The sequence below is a fragment of the Scaptodrosophila lebanonensis genome, unplaced genomic scaffold (genome assembly GCF_003285725.1).
Source record: "Scaptodrosophila lebanonensis strain 11010-0011.00,11010-0021.00 unplaced genomic scaffold, SlebRS2 tig00000024-arrow-pilon, whole genome shotgun sequence".
NCBI lineage: Eukaryota > Metazoa > Arthropoda > Insecta > Diptera > Drosophilidae > Scaptodrosophila > Scaptodrosophila lebanonensis.
Window position 1 is genome coordinate 2,726,480 of NW_022060538.1, and position 11,053 is coordinate 2,737,532.

Sequence of the window (11,053 nt, forward strand, 5' to 3'; positions counted from 1 at the left end):
CAGCAAGTATTAGAACGGTATGAGGCTCGACTGTTTAATACTGTCTTCAAGATATACTAAAGATAATACAACGAGACTGACATAAGTAATGTGTTGTCCAAAGTGAACGACGTAAAATTAATCATATATCAATTGCTGTTAACTTTAATTGGCTTTCCTTCTGAAAAATTACTTCATGGCTATCATAGAGTTAAACAGACAGTAAGCTTAGCCAGCTTGGGCTCTTGACGAGCCGCAAACATTATTGATTCAGTGTGAGCTTTGGCAGTCGTCTATATAGTATATCCGCAGAGAAATTGGTTATGTATTGGTTATGCCACTAAAATCTCTTCGGCAGTGCCAAGCAATTGAGCCAGCCCGAGGCGAGCCACAACAATGGCCAGGCCGCAGCATCTTTGGAGTGCAGTGTTCAGTGTTCGGTGTATTTTTAGTTAAAATTTCTCAATTTGCAATAAAAATTCCATTTTGCTTTTTGGAATTTATATGTGCGTCGCACGCCAGCCAAGTTGCTCGGTGTCCTTGCGATGCGGCACTGCCAGGCAGGGTAAGGCAAGGCAAGGCACGACGTGTTAGCCGAAGGATACCCGGCAATTATTATGCGCTGCAGGGAGTGCCGCGCTGTGCCATGCCGTACTGGTGTGTAGGATGCGCCAACAACAATTTAATATCAAAACATATTTTACTTGCATGCCAAAGAAGTTGAGGAATGCGAAAGTGCTCAAGGAAATCGAAGTGAAGCGATGCGAAGCGGATTGAGTCGAGTAAGAGGCGATGCGATGAAGCGTAGCCCTTAGCAGTGGAGGTAGCTTAGAGCGTAATTATTTTAAAGCCGTGCAGTGTCTCGACATTTGTCAAAATTGCGGCTATAAAGCTACTCCCACTGGGCTCATTGCCTTAGAGTATGTTCGGTTAATGCCAAGTTATGAACAACACATACTAGTAGACGTCTCTAAATATTCGTACTCGTAAAGTTTAGAGCTTCTTGGCAGAGCACAACGCCATGTTGATTTCGCTCATTTCCGACTCAAATGGATTTTGATTGTCTGCCGTTCCCATGATGGCTGAAACGTGTCTGCCATTTGTCTGCACTCGTTGCCTGCTGGCACAAAATGACTTTCTTTCAGTCGCACCATCCCTGTTGTTGTTGTTGTTTTTGTTGTCGGAGTTGGTTGTTGCTTCGACCCATTTGGTTTTATTGTAATGATTTCTATTACCACGCGCGCCATTTGTATTGCCCTTCCTGCTTCTGTTGCAGCAACTTGCAGTTTACTTTCGCTTACGTGGTCATCCCGCCTAATGAGTAGTTATTTCCGCTTGTATTTCTTGATTATGTGCCAGGGAGGGAGGGAAGGACATTCAAAATTAATTGCCGTTTACGACCAGCTAGCCAGCGAAATGCGCATAATTTCATTAACATAAACTGCTTTCTAATTTAATTTACTACGCAGCCGTGTGGCATTCTTTTTGAGCGGACTTTGAGCGAGTTTATTTATTTATTTTAATATGTCTCACGCCCGTCTTGCATTTATGAATTTCATTTTTGCAGCTGCCACAACAAAGATAAGTAGAAAATTTGTGGAAATCCGCACGAAAAAAGTTTATTCCCTCGCTCGTACGCCGCTTATTTTCACCGCTCTTCATGGCTCTTTCAAACGAAATACATAATTAATTTTAATGCGATTTACCGCTGGTTTTCTGTGTCGGTCGTCCAACCAACCAACAAAAACACAGCGCCTGCCGCTCTGCTTATTATGGAAATTGTCTAAACAATGTGATTCTGTAGCGATTTCCGGCACGTTACCACAAATGCTACTCATAAGAAAAATACAGTCGACCCCACACGATATCTATGTAATGACCCCCTTTTTGAGGACTTGAGCGCCCACTCGTAATGGCTGAAGCATTGCCAAAATCCAGCAGATTTGCCAGATCTCGTCTGTGTAAACAGCGAAATTGGAGTAGAGTTCGTGCGAGAAATCGCTGCCAAGTGCTAAATAACTAACAGCTATCTAGGAGCACGATTGTCACACACAGACAACAAAATACACTCAATCAGAACACCACCCGCCGAGTTAAGTGCGTGAGCGCGGCTATGTGTGTGTGTGTGCACTTGAATGGCTGTTAGTTTGTGCGCTCGACTTTTATGTGGTTTTTCAAACACTTTTTGTGCATTGACACGCCATACAATCACACTAGATATAGAGACACACAATCACACACGCGCATCCACAGCGAACAAATTTAGTTGAAGCTTCCGTTTCCGTTGGCGCCGTAATGCTAACAACAGCATCAATCGGCATCTACTAGAGAGGAGCGTAACTACTGATCCTAACAACCGTCGTTAGCTAAAGGTCTCCTGCTACAAATATACGAGTATAATGACAATTAATGACCATACCCTAGACAGGACGCTTTTTGTTTGTCTATTATTATCAAGCATTTTCCAGTTGCCTCAAATAGAAACCCATCTTTATAAGTTTTGCTAAATGTAGAACAATTTTCGTCCAACTGCACTAAAGTTGACAAAAAATTAGACCAAAGATATCTCATTTCTGAAAATGGAGGCATTTTTTAATTATTTACAATTCTACATATACTTGTATATTCTAGATTTGTGATAAGAGAATGTTTAGTCCGCATATTTATTCTACTGTTTGGTGACTGCTCCTTCCTATGTTTTAGATCGTCTATCTCCATTTGAACTTTTTCTAAAGATCGGGTTGAGTTTATGTAGGACATTTTGTCCATATGGGGCTGGTTCATAATTTTATTAAATTGGTTTAGGTTGCTGGTAGTAATCGTCATATTTAGGGGCCCAGTTTGCAGTTTAATTTTGATTCTTTCTGAGAACATAAAGTTTTAAGTTTCGAATGCATATTCTAGATTTTTCACACAAGCGTTGGAGCCCGTTTTCCCAAAACTGCGTCTTAGTGCTTAAGCTGTGCACTTACACTGTGAAAGAAAACTTATGTCCAAATTTCAGATTCCTAGCAACAAACAACAAACTTGTAGATTAGAAATTGCCCCATAATGAGTTACGCGCTTTGGCTATTGTCACGAGCTCATCTCTAGGGCTTGCCGCACGGACAGCTACGTGCAATTGAAGGCAGCTTGCCACATATTAGCCCACTTGGTGAGCAGTATCTGGAATGATGTGTTGGCCTGCTCGTGTCTGTTGGTGCTGTTGCGGCTGCCTCTGCACCCATATGTTGATGATTATCAATTTGCGAATTTCGTTTGCTGTGTAGAAATTTGTTTACTCACACAAACACACACACAGACACAGACAGACACCTCACTGAGAAGCACTCGAATGTGGGGAAAATTGAAAATTCAAACAAACACATGGAAATTGAAGTCATTTGTCTAGGGAATCGCTCACTTCCGTGTGTGCATCGTGTTTGGTTAAAGGATTAATGGTCTCGAAATATATTGAAGTTTCCCAATAGAACGTGGCGAAATTCAAATTAAACTCCTCTGTGCTTTCCATATGCTAATTTCAGCTGCTCCTCTAGATGTCTGTAAGCATTTGTTGCTTGTCAGTGGTTACCCGGTGGCTCGATTCGGAGAAAAAGTGCCGCGGAAAAAGAAATAAAACATGTAAGGTGTGGTGAGTTTCGGTGCAGTTGCTTGCTGAGACGCCTAACTAGCAAATGCTATAAAAGTTTTCAAAGTTTTAAATGCAAACGAAAGCCAAACAACCAGCCAGTTGAAGAAAGAAAAGTGAGAAAAGTTATGCAAATTTCGTTGCAACAAAGTTGCGCGCCTCGTTTGCTTGCCACTGATTTATGTGCCGTTTGCGGCCGTGGCCCTCATGCTCATTGTGTATAATGTAGAGCTTAATGTCACACACAAATATAACAATAGCAACAACTACTTACTACAAATAAGTTGTAAATAAGAAAGTTCCAACACACAAAGCATGCGCCGCAATGCTCGCCGAAGGCAATAAAAATTATCTCATCTAACATTAGTTCCCATTTCTAAGTATCGCAGTGTAAAAAAGGGAAGACCCATTCAAAAAATAAGCATTAAATATCTCCTCAAAAATATACATATATGTACCCGTGTAACAAAAGTAACCTGGTGGCGGCAACAACTCCAAAAGTTTCTATCAAATTTGGCTCAAAAGTGGCGTGAAACATTTTTACAAATGGGCGTAAATGCCACAACTTATGCGCGCGTGTTTCTGTGATGATGTTTTACTTGTATTTGTTGTTCTACTATTTGGTGTTTTGTAACTGGGCGTTGCTGTACTCGTATTGTTCTTTTGCTATTCTACTGCCACTGTGAAATGTTGTTCACTTGTTGGGCCCCAGACTGTTGTTAAATGTGGAAAATGCAAATTTCCAAACTTGTTAATATTTGATAAGATAAAAGTTTTGTAAGCTGCAATAAAAGCGCATATAAAGGACCTGCGGCGATAATATCAACAGCAATAAGAAATACAATTCTTGGCTGCACCGGACTTTTAAATACCCTTTATTTGCAACTAATTTTTAAGGGTAATAAAAACAACAGCTACAGTTATAATTACTTGACTTAACCAAAGTAAACCAAATATAAATATAAGGGGATGGGATGATATACTTATGTGTTTATAATGTTTTACGCTTGAAAAATATATATTTTAAACATTTTAAAAGATTTTTCTTTCAAAATTAGGCCAACGACAATACGAATTTAAGGGAAAACAGCCGGATGGCCTTAGAATTAGTTTTAAGTTATAATAACGTAAATTTTTAAATAAACAACTAATGAAAATTTACTGCGCAATTGAACTTGCATGTTCGCGAGATGGGAAAACTTCCGTGGGTTACCATTGGCCGGAGCCACACAATTTCAAGGGCTTACGATTTTCAGAGAGCTTTTTAAATTTACAATTCAATTTCATGCAATCTGGATATATTTCCAATACTTTCGTGCATGCAAACAAACACACACACACGGGTGTGTTTGTTTCACATCGACAGTGTTTTATCTCGTGGTGCAGTTCATATTAGCACCCTGCGGACTCTCGCGGCTCTTTCTGGGGTTACATTTTTCTATGCAATCTTTCACACTCTTCTATACGCACCCTTCGGATATAGGGTATATAAATAAAATACTAAAAATATTTCAATAGTTGCACAGCTTGCGTGTTGCTTGGCGCTCGCCAATACATTTATTTGCCGGTCGAAAGCATTTAAGCTGTGGTTGAACATTGGAGGGGCGAGTGAAACATTGATGAGGAATGACTGACGGGGACGGATGTAGGGGAGCAAGCTCAGAGAGTAGAGAACATGAAAATTTCATAAATGGGAAACCCCCGAGGTTGGGTGTGCATTTTAGGCCACAGTTTTGATTTGCGAGCGCATGTAAAAATTGAATTCAATACAGAGTCCGAGAAGCTTTGTTGCCCTTGCGCTGCGTTGCAGAATGAAATATAATTGCTATTTGTGTGCTTGATTGCCTTGAAACGTTTGCTTATAGTCTACATATTTGGTATTCATTTGTAAATAAATAATTTTACTATATGTCTGACTTCGATTTGCATAATTAATGTAGCAATTGTTTTTCGGTAGCTCTCTCGATTCAAATTGTTATTGAATGCCATTCATTTGCAATTGTTGTTGCGGCTTTTGTGTTGCGGTTCACATTTTGTACATGGACGCACATACATACATACATATGTACGAGTTTATCAAAATGTGGTGCCTACTTTTGGGGGTTAAGCTCCTACCGAACTTAATTTGTTTAAATTAAGTTTAATCCGTGTCGTCGTAATGTTGTTTACACATAATTTTATTAACGTTGCGTTAACACATCGCGCTCCAGCCTCAGAGGCATTCAAGGCGACGCCTGCAGTTAACAAAAATCAATTTCGACTGCACTCAATGGCAGACGTTGTTCGCTGTCCTTTCATAACGGCCGAATGTCTTTATACGAGCACATACACATGCGAGTGCATTTCGATGACAGCCCTACAGAGGACAGCACATCTATTTGGAAGCGCTTCACAAGTATGTGTATGTGCATGTATGTATGTGTGTGTGTGTGTGTGTGTGTGTGTGTGTGTGTGTGCTGTGTGGAAATTATGTTTTTCACTTAAAAGGGAAAAAACTCATTTCACATGCGCTGCAATTTCTGGCTCGCTTCAATTATGCAAATTGTGTGTGTATGTTGAAACCAATTCGCATTGCCTGCATACGTTCATATTTGTAGTTGTATTCGAAATCTTACATGCGTGTGTGTGTGTGTGTATTCATATGTGTCCTTTCATGTATGAGTGTTTCATCATATTATGCAAGCCAGGAGACAAGAAGAGCGATGATGATGGCGTTGGCGAAAAGAAAAGCGCATCAGTGTTGTAGTACGTTGTACATGCAATTAACAAGGCGGTGATGTCGAAAAGCCGGGAGAGCGACCGTGCGACAGTTGCCCAGTGAGTCGCGAAAAACAGTTGGAAGAGGGAACGAACGCAACCAGTCCGAAAAGTTGCCACACACGCGCCAAAGGAACTCATTATAATTTTCTTCATTTCAATTTTCGCTTGCTATTCAAATCGTTGCACAGCCGTCGTCCTCCTCGCCCTCCTTCTTTCTTAAAAACAGCACAGCAGCAGCAGCAGCTTCTGTGGCTCAAAAATTTAATTTACATGAGCTGGCCGCACTCAATGCCGGCTACATCAAAATCATCCAAGGAGTAAAGTTTTGCTGGCGACATTTGCTTGGCCTTATTAATTACTAATGCCAAAGTTTTCGGCCGTGTCCAAGAGCATCAGCGGCAAATCCCCAGCGGAAGTTTGCCAAAGTACTCGTACATTTTGCAACTTGGCCAAGAAGTGTTAACTCAATCAATGTGTGCAAATATTAATGTTAATGTGGCAGGGCGAGGCACAGACAAGTATACGTATGTTTGTATTTCATGCACTGAATTCCATTACAGGCTGACGACTTAACTCTATTAAACTTTAATTGGACTAAGCCGGTGCAAATTTACTTTACGTTCCTTGAACTCTGCCATGCTCCACTGCCTCACTACTCTACTGTTTTACTTATAATTACCAAAATTTTTAATGCCTGCTGCTGTCTTGGGCTGACTTGTTTGCTGCTTGTTGGCTTTACAGTCTGGAAAACAGCCGCCGACTTTTGACAGGCAATCCGAAAAGGTAAATTGGCTCCAGTTAAATGGGTCAGACATTGCCTTAAATACTCCTGCAAACATACGAGTACTACTTGTACAAGCTGCATTGAAGAGCACTCTACTAACAAATGCTGTTGCTGCCACTCTGGTCATTGGAGGGATAAGCCGCAGCTTAACGCAGCCAGACAGCCAGTCAGCCAGACAGCAAAGTTCAAAGTAGCGCCCGTAAAATCTAACCAAGGCATTCAGACTGCTCAAACGTTATAACGTGTCCTAAATTCATTCGTTTGCACGTAAAACTCAAATGTTGCATTAAAAAGTTTCAACCAAAGTGCAATTCAATTTAATTAGCAGCGCAACGCAAAGATTTCGGCAACTGAAACTCACTTTTATGAGGCAGCTTTACGGTGCAAGTTTTACGGTTGAATTTTTTCTTGCTCCCTTTTTATTTTCAATTGAATAGCGCCATAAGCATATGAAAAGTCATTCAGGGGTATGGAGTGGGGATGGGGATGGGGCAGTGAAAAACTGTGCAAAATGTAGCATGAAAGCGGGCATTTGAAATTCACAAAAGCGCATCAAAGAACCGTCCGACGAACTTTATTGAATGTAAATCTGGCAGGCAGGCTGAGACAGGATGGGACACGCTGGAACACAAAATTGATAGATCACCAGTGGCAAGTGGCAGCACTCAGCTGAAGGATATATGAGGACCCCACAGTGTGAGTTTCGAAAACAAATGCCCCGGCTACGGCAGCGATACGTGGGCTTTATTTTATCTCCCTAATGATATGATGGACTTGGCATGATTTTTGTTTTCCCAGCTCATTATTTGTATTACAAGTATGTTTCAGTTTTCAGACAGTTCTCCCATTTTCTGCCTTTTTCAGCGTTTGACTCTGGTCGGATTGGTTTTTACATTCTGCGGCTAGGCTACCACATTGAATTACAATTGGGTGAAAAGTTTGTGAGCTTCTTTTATGAAGACGCAATAAAAAAGTTACCTTATGGTGTGCCTGTGTGTGTGTGTATTAAGTGCGCCTGACTGCGGCTTGGAAAATGTAGATTTACCTACGTTTCTATTCCACTTTCTGTCTCGCTCAAAAAAGCTGGAAATACCACTCACACACATTAGGGGAGAGAAATGCAAATACACGAGTACCAGCTGCATAGCAATGAAGGCGCCAAGTCTGCGCTGCCATTTATCGGCGCTTGTGTGCATGTCTGTGTACTATATACATACATATATAGTGTGTGGGGCATTTTGAATTCAAACAAAAGCATTTATATACAAATTGTAAGCTCCACTGATGTTTGATATGAAATGTGCGCACGTTGAATCCAATACCGATGATGTTTCTTGCATTTCCATTTTCAAACGGAGAAACTATTGAAGGAAGAAGCCATGGGCGAACATTAGGGGTTACATTTCAATTTGTAGTTGCCAAAAATAGTCATAGATATCTTAATGTCATTAATGACATAATTTGTAAATATTTTTCATTTTTATTCAAATACATGAATTTGTAGTAATTTTTTAGGAAATTCCCAATATCTTACTATGTATTTTATTTATTGCTATATGTATTTTGTAATTAATATTATAAATATATAGTTGATTGCACATTATTATAAAGGGCACGGTATTTTACTAGAACTATTAAAAATATAAGCAATTTTTATTGACATTTTTATAGAGAGTAAGTTTCCATCACAAGTCAAAAGAGTTTTTGGATTTTTTAAGCCGCTTTGTTTGTTTAGTTGCACTTTGGATAAAGAATTAAAATATTAAAATATATTGAGAAAAATGCAGCACCCTTTTGTAAAAAGACAAGTACGACCTGCCAAAAAAGACAATTGAGAGATTGGTGCCTAAAGTCACAGATCTGCAGCCTCCGGCCATGTAGAGAACGGTAGATAAAGAGGGAGAGAGACAGAGAGAGAGAGAGAGAGAGAGAGAGAGAGGGAGAGAGGGAGGGAGAGAGAGAGAGAGCTATTCCTTTAACCAAAATAGCAAAATGACGCCCAGGTGTAATTTTTGGATTTAGTCTCCAATTTGCTCCAAGAACAGCAATAGCTCGCTCTTGTTGTTGTTACCATTGGGGGGCTCGACTGTTGGCGTCTTACATTTTTATTGCAACGAAAGCGGAATCTTTGGTAATTGCTCTCCCGACGCCCATAAACAAATGTGTAGCTAAGTAAGCAGAAGAAGTTGCCAAAGCGGCCCACCAGAAGCTGCAGACTAAACTATTACAAGCTTGTCTAATGCTCTGCCCCAACACGTGGCCAGGTGCGTGTGGATATGTGTGTGTACGTGTATGCCCTTCGCTTGTATATTTATCTAACTGTCTGCTGTGTGTGTGTGTGTGTATTTGAAGAGACTCTTGAGAGTTTGATGCGCACTTGGTTGGTTGGCTGCTCCGCTGCTTGGCTGCTTGGCTGCTTGGGCAACGGCTATGGCCGCCGGAATCTGTGCCGACTGTCTGCACGTGTGTCCCGTACACGTATGCATATGTAGTATGTATGTATGTTCTGGTAGAATGGTATACACTGCAGGTGTTAACTGTTGGGCAGTTCAAGCGTGCTCACATGTTTACTAGGCCAACATTTGTTTGTTGCCGGGAATTAGCCAATCCAACATTCAGGATTGAGGGCTGAGCTATTCTGTTCGAGTTGAACAACCTTCGAGCAAGTATAAAGTTGTCAAAAGTTTTTGGATAACGAGTAATTTTGAGTTTCTTGAAGCGATAGCCTTCAATAGCAATACTCGTAGACTCAAATGGTCGGTTCATAACTTACGCAACAACTGGCAACAATTGCCAGAAATTGACAAGCTTATTAATCGCTTAATCGACTTCAAAAGTTTAATGTAAATCTGCTAAATTAAAATACGCTTTGCCGCTGCTTTCTGTGTGTGGTGGTACGAGTGTGTAAGAGCTTGAGGGGAGGAGTGTGAAAAGTTTTCTGGCTTGTGGCAGCGTCAGTTGTTGGCTACCAAAACTTTCTGATAATTGCGCTCGAATGGCGTCGGCCTGTAGGGCCCGAGATGGGAAAGGATTGTTGGCTATTCATCGAACCGAAATTTTCTGTCGAATCTACACATCTGCCTCGTAGCACCCCGATTGCAAATGTGTGTACGATTAATATACATATGTACATACGTATACAAAGCGTTTGTTTTTCTGTCCACCGCCTGAGGTTTAATGAGCCGACTGCTTCTCCCAGCATAGAGACCGGCACTACACAAAAACATTTAATGACTGGAAGTTTTCACTTTCGGTCTACTCTGCAGACAGCTTCTGTAATGTGTGGTTTATCTATTGCCCAGGAGTGAGCTCGAGTTGCATGTTCTGGCGCTCTAATCTCGGCGCTCGTCTGCATTGCACATTGCCATAAATTGAAATAAAACTTGGCACTAAGCAAAGCTGCCCCAACATTCCAATCACCATCAGCAAATGCTGTTGTCTTGGTTGCAACTTGCAGCATCTCTGCTTAACAACTTTCCGAACCCCAACCCACCTAGAGATTGCAGCGTGAGACTCAACAGAAAATAATGATTGCATTCCAGATTTATTTATCAAGTATTGGATTGACGAAAGGTACGGATTGATCCAAATTTCGAATGTTTGTTATAGAATTATAAATATAAATAAAATTATATTATAAATACAAATTATACAATAATCCGAATTTTTAGCGATGTTCGATGTTGAAAAATGAACAGGACGTGTTTGATGGCCCTTAATGGCTTAGTTTGATTTTGGAAGGTTTTTATACGCTGGAAAACATTTCAAATTGAAATACTCGTAAATTTAGAACATATACATATATAAATTTCAAATAGGAATGATCTTGCAGTGACAAATTCTGCGAGAATCCAGAATAATATAACTCTGTGAATATTTGTGCGATTGGTATAAAAAAAGTT